General features: G+C 47.5%; 1 pseudogene; it reads right to left on the bottom strand.

The window, feature by feature from the left end:
• Positions 1–6,576: 6,576 nt before the first annotated feature.
• On the bottom strand, positions 6,577–6,717 carry LOC120929865 (annotated as a pseudogene).
• Positions 6,718–6,959: the final 242 nt, after the last annotated feature.

Here is a 6,959-nt window from a genome sequence, read left to right as displayed (position 1 = left end):
AAAAAAAAAATCCCAGCAAGTTTCTTGCTGGTTTTTGCCGAGAAACTCGGTCGTGTGTACGAGGCCTTAGTCCGTAGGGTTCAATATTGAGTTGGTCCCCCCTTTGCAGCTATAACAGCTTCAACTCTTCTGGGAAGGCTGTCCACAAGGTTTAGGAGTGTGTCTATGGGAATGTTTGACCATTTTTCCAGAAGCACAATTGTGAGGTCAGGCACTGATGTTGGGTAAGAAGGCCTGGCTCGCAGCCTCCGCCCTAATTTATCCCAAAGGTGTTCTATCGGGTTGAGGTCAGAACTCTCAGTCAAGTTCCTACTCGCTCATCCATGTTTTTATGGACCTTGCTCTGTGCACTGGTCCAAATCATTTGGTGGAGGGAGGATTTTGGTGTGGGGTTGGGCCTGGCCCCTTAGTTCCATGCTCCTGATTTTGTGGCAATAGTTTGGGGATGACTCCTTCCTGTTCCACCATGACTGCACACCAGTGCACAGAGCAAGGTCCATAAAGACATGGATGAGTGAGTTTGGGGTGGAGGGACTTGACTGGCCTGACCTCAACCCGATAGAACACCTTTGGGATGAATTAGAGCAGAGACTGCAAGCCAGGCCTTCTCGTCCACATCAGTTCCTGACCTCACAAATGTGCTTCTGGAAGAACATTCCCATAGACACACTCAGGCCTCGTACACACGACAAAAACCAGCAAGAAACTTGCTGGGAGATATTTTTTTGCCGAGGAAACCGGTCGTGTGTACATTTTCGTCAAGGAAACTGTCGAGAAACTCGACGAGCCAAAAAGAGAGCAAGTTCTCTATTTCCTCGACGGGAATGGAGAAACTTGCCTTGTCGAGTTCCTCGACAGCCTGACAAGGAACTCGACGAGGAAAAGATGTGTTTCGCCCATCGAGTTCCTCGGTCGTGTGTACGAGGCTTTATATCTGCAAAGGGTGGGCCAACTCAATAATGAACCCTACAGACTTAGGCCTCGTACACACGATAGGATAGCCAGAGGACAACAATCTGAAGGATCGTTTTCATCGGTCAAAACCGATCGTGTGTGGGCGCCATAGGTTATTTAACCTTAGGTTAAAAAAAAGCAAACTTGCTTTAAAATTTAACCGATGGATTGCTAACCGATCGTTAGTATGCAAAAACTATTGGTTAAAAACCCGCGCATGCTCAGAATCAAGTCGACGCATGCTTGGAAGCATTGAACTCCGTTTTTTTCAGCACGTCGTTGTGTTTTACGTCACGCGTTCTGACACGATCGGTTATTTAACCGATGGTGTGTAGGCGTGACGGACCATCAGTCAGCTTCATCGGTTAACCTAATGCCGCGTACAGACGGTCCTTTTATGCGATGTTAAAAAACGACGTTTTTAAAAACGTCAATTTAATTGACCGTGTGTGGGAGAAAACGTCGTTTTATGTCTTCTGAAAAACGACCCAAAAAAATTGAAGCATGCTTCAATTTTATGTGTCGTTTTTCAAAACGTCGTTTTTTACTTCACAGAAATTGACCGTGTGTAGCAAAAAACGACGTTTCAAATTACGTTTTTACACCCGCGCATGCCCAGAAGCTAGTTATGAAGCGAGCTTCAATGGAAAAACGTGGTGAACGTAACCTTGCTTTGCTAGAGCATTGTGAAAAAACGATGGTGTGTAGGCAACTTCGTCTTTGAAAAGTTTCAAAAACGTAGTTTTTTACTTCACAGAAAACGTCGTTTTTTTACATCGCATAAAACGACCGTCTGTACGCGGCATAAGACAACGGTCCTTCAGACCGTTTACATCGGATTGACTGATTTTGTGTACGAGGCTTAAGACTGGGATGCCATTTAAGTTCATGTGCGTGTAAAGGCAGGTGTCCCAATACTTTTGGTAATATAATGTATGTGCGTTTTAGGGCTTCTTTTTTCCATTGACCTTTTGCTTCTATTTCCATGCACACACTCCAGTGTCATCCACATTCCGCACATTGCTCTGGACCATGCCTGGTTGATGTGTGTCAGTATGGACACTTGTACTTCCAATTGGTGAAGCAGGATGACAAGTGACAAGGCAGGAGAACATTTGGAAACCAGTTGTCACCCTATAACTGGAAGTGCCTAAAAAAAGACCTTCACGGTGGGATATTATGAATAAAAGCTGCAGATTTATAATTTATATTAACATGTTAAAGTCTGTAGGAGATTATAGTAATTGGGTTGAGCTACTTTTAGCAGGTGTCATGATCTAAATGACTGATATGATCATAACATATATCCTGTTTATTACACAGTATTTGTATATGTGACAAAAAGCCACTTATCTACTTCCTGCGAGCCTGTCATGCGCTGGGTGTGCCCTGTTGTCATATAACAGGTGCTGGTTGTGAAATGTCCAATGAATATTAATTATTGTAAACAAACATATGCATAGAAAGACCTGTAGAGTCACATTTGCTCCTTCTAGAAACATGAAAAAAAGTCACAGAAAAGTACATTCATAAAATGATCAGATGAAAAAAGGTAACTACACCCAAAACTGATACAGATACTACTTACTTTCAGGTTGTATCAAACGCTAGCTCTTGGGACTTAAAAAGTAAGACATCCTCACCAGCGTGTCTTACAAGCCGTGCTTACCCAATATTACATTTATCCCAATTACAAACACAAATATTGATAAATAAAAATATATAAATTTATATAAGAAAAAAATGAAATAGTCCAAAATTGTGCTAGAAAAACATCTCCTTTTGCAAAGTGCCAGTGCTCAAAAAGTGCTTGAATATTGCTCTTTTTTTAATATATAATAAAGTGCTGAACTACCGACCTGCATTTAAAGTGGTTGTAAAGGAATTTTTTATTCTTTTTTAAAATAACAAACATATTATACTTACCTGCTCTGTGAAATGGTTTTGCACAGAGAAGCCCCGACCCTTTTCCTCTCGGGTCCCCTGCCAGCGCTTTTGCTCCTCCTATCTTGCTGACGAGGCAGCCACTGTGCCCATCAAATGCAGCCACTGTGCCATCAATTGTTGCCACTGTGCCATCAATTGTTGCCACTGTGCCATCAATTGTTGCCACTGTGCCATGCCATCAATTGTCGCCACTGTGCCATCAATTGTCGCCACTGTGCCATGCCATCAAATGCAGCCACTGTGCCATGCCATCAAACGCAGCCACTGTGCCCATCAGTTGTCACCACTGTGCCATGCCATCAATTGTCACCACTGTGCCCATTAATTGTCACCACTGTGCCCATTAATTGTCACCACTGTGCCATGCCATCAAACGCAGCCACTGTGCCATCAATTGTCGCCACTGTGCCATCAATTGTCACCACTGTGCCATCAATTGTCGCCGCTGTGCCATCAATTGTCGACACTGTGCCCATCAATTGTCACCACTGTGCCATGCCAAATGCAGCCACTGTGCCATCAAACGCAGCCACTGTGCTAGCCATCAAACGCAGCCACTGTGCCATCAATTGTCACCACTGTGCCCATCAATTGTCACCACTGTGCCCATCAATTGTCACCACTGTGCCATCAATTGTCGCCACTGTTCCATCAATTGTCACCACTGTGCTATCAATTGTCGCCACTGTGCCCATCAATTGTCACCACTGTGCCATGCCAAACGCAGCCAATGTGCCATCAAACGCAGCCACTGTGCCATGCCATCAAATGCAGCCACTGTGCCATCAATTGTCACCACTGTGCCCATCAATTGTAGCCACTGTGCCCATCAATTGTTGCCACTGTGCCCATCAATTGTCGCTACTGTGCCCTGTAAAATAATGCCAGATTGCCCCCCCGCCCGGCACTTACCTTTCTGGAGTCAGCCAATATCCTTCCACGGTCCCTCGATGGCGCTTCAGCCAATCAGGTTACCGGTAACCAGAACCGGTGAACCTGATTGGCTGAGAGGCCTCTCAGTGTTAGCCAGGGAACTCACCCCCCTGCGTCCCCTGGTTAACTATTTGGAAGCCGATTACAGCCCTCAGGCTGTAGTCGGAAAGCCTATCAGAGCCGCTGGCTCTGATAGGCAGGGCTGTCTTAATGAGAGGGCACACCTGGGCACTGCCCAGGGGCCCCAGCTGCATGGGGGACCCCTGCACTTTCCCCAAAGCAGCTGATCCTTGAGCCCACGCTGCCCTGAAATTGGGGGCCATATGGTGGCACTGAGAGTGATAGATACACAGTCTGCCTCCTACCTACTTGATGTCTGTTTACCTGCACTGTCATCATTGTAGAACCCCAGAGCATTACTTTGCCCAGGGGCCCATGATGCTATTAAGATGGCCCTGCTGATAGGCACTTCCAAATCCAACCAGCTGCCGTTATTCAGATAGCCGGCGCTCACCAGGGGGCCGGTCATCTGAATAGTGGGCGGCAGCAACAATACATAGATTCATGCAATGCATGAATCTATGTATTGTTGATCCGTGGTGGTGCAGGAGAGAGAGAGGGGGTGGCACTTCTGTGCCCTCTATGGACGCACCGCCACTGCTGACAGCAGCCCTAACCTTTCCCCATTCTATAACAAATGGATAAAGGTACACTTTGGGATAGATTTACTAAAGGTAAATTGACTGTGCACTTTACAAGTGCAGTTGCACTCTTGTTCCAGAGCTTAGTAAATGACGTGCACAAGCAAAAAAAAAAAAATGTTTTCTTGCATGTGATTGGGTATTGTTTGCAAAGTGAGGCTTCACCTATTTTACTAAGCACTGAAGCAAATGCCCTAGCAGAGTGCAGCTGCACTTACAAAGTGTACAGTCTATTTGCCTTTAGTAAATCAAGAATCACTGGCGAGTTTCCTCTCGGGGACTCTATTGGTGAAATATCTGCCTTTGAGCTCCTGGTCTTTTACACCTGCTGTGGCTATTATGAGGGGGTCTTTCTCTCGCTATTGACATTTGTGTTGATTTTATATTATTTTTATTTTTTTAAAAGCCTATGGCGTGTGAACACACCCAAAAACTCCACCCGGTGCAGAAAAAATGTGCACACACATAAAGAGTGTTCACAATAACGTGCAGATGGGTGCAACGTCAAGTGGTCCTCCTGTGAAGAGGGACCCAAACCCTGATCCCCCAGGGCGTTAGGCTCCAGACGGGGACTGAGGTACTGTGGTCCGAGCAACCGAAGCCCACACGGACCCAACTTCCTCGGAGGGACTGCTGAAACAGAACCCTCCCAGTACTAGGTGGGGCTCCCCCGAAGGGAGACCCTATGAGAGCAAGTGAACTAAGCCAGAAGGCCATGTCCACCTACTCCCAAGACGTTCAGGGCTGGCCCCAGGACCGGCACCCTAATAATCTCACAGTGAACAAAACCTGCACAACAAAAAAAGACAAACATAGGCTTAAATTAAATAAAGTGGAGGAAAGGGATAGTGAAGAGAAGAGTGAAAGAAGTGGTCATTGTGTTCAACAATGACCAGGCCCTCCGGCCAGGAATAAAAAATTCCTCCGGTCCTAGCCAAAAGGCCCGGCCCAGGAGGCAGGTGCTAAAAAAAAGCGTGTATCTGGTGCAGTGACCGTGGTATCTTAAAGCGGTGGTTCACCCTCCATAACAACTTTTTAGCATAAAATGAGGCATAGTAGCGCGAGCTACAGTATGCCTGTCTTTATTTTTTTATCCCCGTACTCACTGTGCACTCGTAGATACAAGATTACGACTCCCCGCGGGGAATGGCCATTCCTATGGAGAGGGAAGGTGATTGACGGCCGGCTCTGGCACGTCACGCTCCCCGAAGACAGCCGGAACAGGTCTCGGCTCTTCACGGCGCTATACGGCGCCTGCGCACAGACTATGCGCCGTGAAGCGCCAAGTCCTATTTCGGCTATTTCCGGAGAAGCGTGACGTGCCAGAGCCGGCCGTCAATCACCTTCTCTCTCCATAGAAACGCCCATTCCCCGAGGGGAGTCGGAATCTTGTCTCTACGATTGCACAGTGAGTACGGGGCTAAAAAAATAAAGACAGGCATACTGTAGCTCGCGCTACTATGCCTCATTTTATGCTAGAGGGAATTTTTTTTTTTTTTATTAATAGGGTGAACCCCTGCTTTAAATCAATGTGTCCCTCACACACAGTGATCTTCAGATACCCCTGGACTGCCACTCCAGGGGCACATGCACCATAGGCTTTTCGTTCCATATCCGACCCCCCGACCGGCCAGTGCAGCCCTCCACCCCTGCCAGCTAGAGAGCCCTTCAAGGTTTTCTTGGGGAGAACTGCCACGCCAGTTAGCAGCCTCCACCAATACTAGCCCCTCCAGACCCTCCCTCAACCCGGCGGATTTGCATGGTCCTACCCCGTTCCACCACACAGGGCATTACCAGCTCCTCCTACCGGATCGCTGACAGAGATAGCACTTACACCAGCCAGCCAGAAGGCCAGACTAGAACTTGGCAAAAAGACCAAGACCAAGTGCCGCACCCATCCTCACCAGGAGCACCCTTCCAGATGGCTCAGACTCAACCATGGGCCGGCCCCCAGTAACTGTCGGGCAGCACAGCGTAGTCCCTGCTGAAACCATCCTTCCAGGTGCAATGAAATCATTGGATTGCATCCACCCTCCCCATGTAGGAGGTGCTTCAGCGCTCCGCTGGCAGAGAAGCGACAGGGAGGACACCACGATCAGCACGGCCAGAGTGTGCAATAGCCGTGCCTCGCCCTGGGAGAACCACCTTCATGATCATGGTGTCTCCCCTGCCAGGTAAGTATTGATTTTATATTATTGGATAATGCAAACAGAAGTGCTAGAGGCAGGAATGCCCAAAACTCTCAGTTGTGTAGGAACTATGGCATACAGGGGCGGACTGACAACTCATGGAGCCCCCGGGCAAAATAATATTATGGGGCCCCTGGGCAATAGATTATGGGGCCACACAGTACACACACACACATACAGTATACATACACAGTATACACACACAAACACACAAAATACACACACTGAAAGGGTA

This window comes from Rana temporaria, chromosome 2 (assembly GCF_905171775.1).
Source record: "Rana temporaria chromosome 2, aRanTem1.1, whole genome shotgun sequence".
NCBI classification, from domain to species: domain Eukaryota; kingdom Metazoa; phylum Chordata; class Amphibia; order Anura; family Ranidae; genus Rana; species Rana temporaria.
This window is presented reverse-complemented; position numbering and strand designations above follow the sequence as displayed.